We start from the raw sequence: 2,749 nt of genomic DNA on the forward strand, positions 1-2,749 counted from the left end.
GAGTGTGGTTTTTTGTTTTGTTTTGTTTTGTTTTGTTTTTTCTCATTTCAGCAGATGGACAAACAGATGGTACCACAGTTATGTGGAGTGTTAAAGAGAAAGCAGGGATACTGTGCGACTGGTAGGCTCTGTGTTTTGGATTCTCCCTGTTGTAGTGTTCCTGCAACTTCCCTGAATGATAGGCCTTGTTTAAACACATCTGTGGACTTGGCTGGATGAGTACAGTTGGGGAGATCTGGTGACAGGTACTAACAAGCATTATCAAGATGTGGTAATATAGGGAGAAGTCATGGATATTTAAAAATACTTTTTTGATTCAGATCTTGGTGTAACTAAAGAGTAATAGCCATGCTGAGAACCAGAAGAAGACAAAGCTATGGTTCTGGAAGTTCTTCTCAACTCTTTGAAGCAAGGCCTGGTCACCAAAATATTCACTAATTTCACTTCTCACCCCCACCAGGCATTAGTTCTCTCCCTTCCCAGAGTTTCCTTCATCCCCTGAGTTTTGATGGCCAAAAAGTGAGATTGTTCCTAAGCAACAGCATGATCAGGGCACTGTGTTTGTACGACTCTTCATTCAGTGTATCCAGTTCAGCAATTGCTTAATCATACACCACTTTTGCCAGACTGCAAGCCTTTTCAGGAGACTGTAGAATCTCATAGTAAAAGACTGAGAAATTCGGTGCGGGGCCAAGTGGAACTGGATATGTGAGCTGTATTTCGTTGTTACTAACTTCAAATGGATTGATTATTATCTCTATAGGTGCCACCTCAGAAAGATATCTAAAAGGATTCGCTTTCATTTTCAAGTAGAACACCTTACTTTCTGGTTGTGGAGCATTAAAAATAAGATATTTGTCTGACAACTTGAAAACATTGTTTCAGATCTCCTGCAGTTTTGGCTTGATTTTTTCACCATACTCTTTGCTCATCTGCTATTGCTTCTCATTCCTCTCTGTTTTCTGCTCAGTGCTGGAGATGACACAGCAATGACAAGCAAATTTCTCCTTTCATTGGAGAGCTTGTGTCCCTGTTCCGTAACTGTGATTGCCTTCAGGGCTGCAAAAAGACCATCACAGCACTCAGCATGCTTATGAGCTTGGCTTTCTGTATCAGCTTACTTTTATCCATGGTCATTCCTGAGGGGGGACTGTGGGGAGGCAAAGACGCTCCCAAGCAACCAACCTCAAGGATTGCTTCCTTCCCAGGCCCACTCCTCATGCAACAGATAATGACAGCCACTACCCTGGCTCTGGAATTGGTGAAAGCACTGGCAGCAGTTCTACTTCCATGCTGTAATTTTCTTTTTATTAATCTACACTAGGGGTGTCGAACTCAATCAGAGAAGGGGCCAAAATCTAAAATCCAGCCTAAATCGCGGGCCGAATGGTTTACTGAACAGTCATAAACTGTCATTGTGATGGAAACGCAGTGGAGTGCAGTGATGACAGCGCGGTGCGGGCCACATTGCAAGGCCTGGCGGGACGGATTTGGCCCGCGGGCCTTGTGTTTGACACATGTGATCTACACTAATAAAACAGAAACATGCAAATTAACTGTACCTCCACTATGCCCACCAGCCACACCTACTAGCCAATCAGAAGAAAGTTTGCAAATTAACACAACCAAGATGGCTGTGGCCAAGGAGTGAGCAGGAAGCTTGGGTTTCCCCAACAATGGAGGAAGACAAGCTCCTTGTCCACTCTGGCCGGCCCTGGCCTCCACTCAAGGCTACAAAGTTTTAATTATAGAAGATATATAAATCCCAACAAAAATGGTGGCAGCCACGGAGCTGGAGAGAGCTGGAGGCTTGAGTTGCCCCAAGTGATGAAGGAAACCACGCTTTCCACAGCCCTGGCCTGCCCTGGACTCCACTCAAGGCTACAAAGTTTCAATTATAGAAGACAAATAAATCTCAGATATCAGGGCCTTCGCTTGGGTCTCTAGGGGGCGTGGCAAGCCTGCAAACCACTATAGGCCCCTCACCCCAGCCACCCCATGCCCCAAGGGAACTCCCACCCTGATCTTGGACACCCTTCAGGGCAAACCATCCCCCCCACACACATGCACCAGGCCTCTATACTATCTAATAAATGAATAATATGCAAATTGACCATTATTCCAACACACAGGATGGCTGTCCCCATGTGGTCAAAGATCTTGCCCCCATGTAAACACAAAATGGCCCCCACAAGATGGCCTGCAAGGGAGGGCAATTGTAGGTGATCAATTGTGGGCCAGCAGGGGAAAGTAGTTGGGGGCCATCAGGCTGGCAGAAGAGACATTATGTGTCAATCAGGCTGGCAGAAGAGCCATTATGTGTCAATCAGGCTGGCAAGGGAGCAGGATGGGGCCTAAACCTGCAGTTGGACATCCCCTTGGGGGAGGGGGTGTCCCAGATTGGAATGGGTGCAGGCTGGGCTGAGGAACACACACTCCCGTGCATGAATTTCATGCACCAGGCCTCTAGTTTTATTATATTTTGTCTTATAAGACATTCAGATGACACCAAAGTCAAATCTGTATGATAAAGTCCATTCAGATAATCTATCTTATATTGTCCTCTTCATCACCTGTTCCCTCCCTCCCACATAGGTGACAATTTTATTAGTTTTGACCTATCCTTCCATTAAAATTTTTTTAAAAGTTTGTATTGATTTCAGAGAGGAAGTGAGAGGTAAAGAGCAATGGAAACATCAATCATGAGAGAGAATCTTCAATATGCTGTCTCCTGCAAGTCCCCTACTGG

The 2,749-nt window shown here is 45.4% G+C and overlaps 1 pseudogene; it reads right to left on the minus strand.

Moving 5' to 3' along the window:
• Positions 1-463: 463 nt before the first annotated feature.
• LOC118730389 lies at positions 464-1,137 on the minus strand (annotated as a pseudogene).
• Between the last annotated feature and the right edge of the window lie 1,612 nt (positions 1,138-2,749).

The sequence above is a fragment of the Pipistrellus kuhlii genome, unplaced genomic scaffold, assembly GCF_014108245.1.
Source record: "Pipistrellus kuhlii isolate mPipKuh1 unplaced genomic scaffold, mPipKuh1.p scaffold_m20_p_3, whole genome shotgun sequence".
Lineage (NCBI taxonomy): Eukaryota > Metazoa > Chordata > Mammalia > Chiroptera > Vespertilionidae > Pipistrellus > Pipistrellus kuhlii.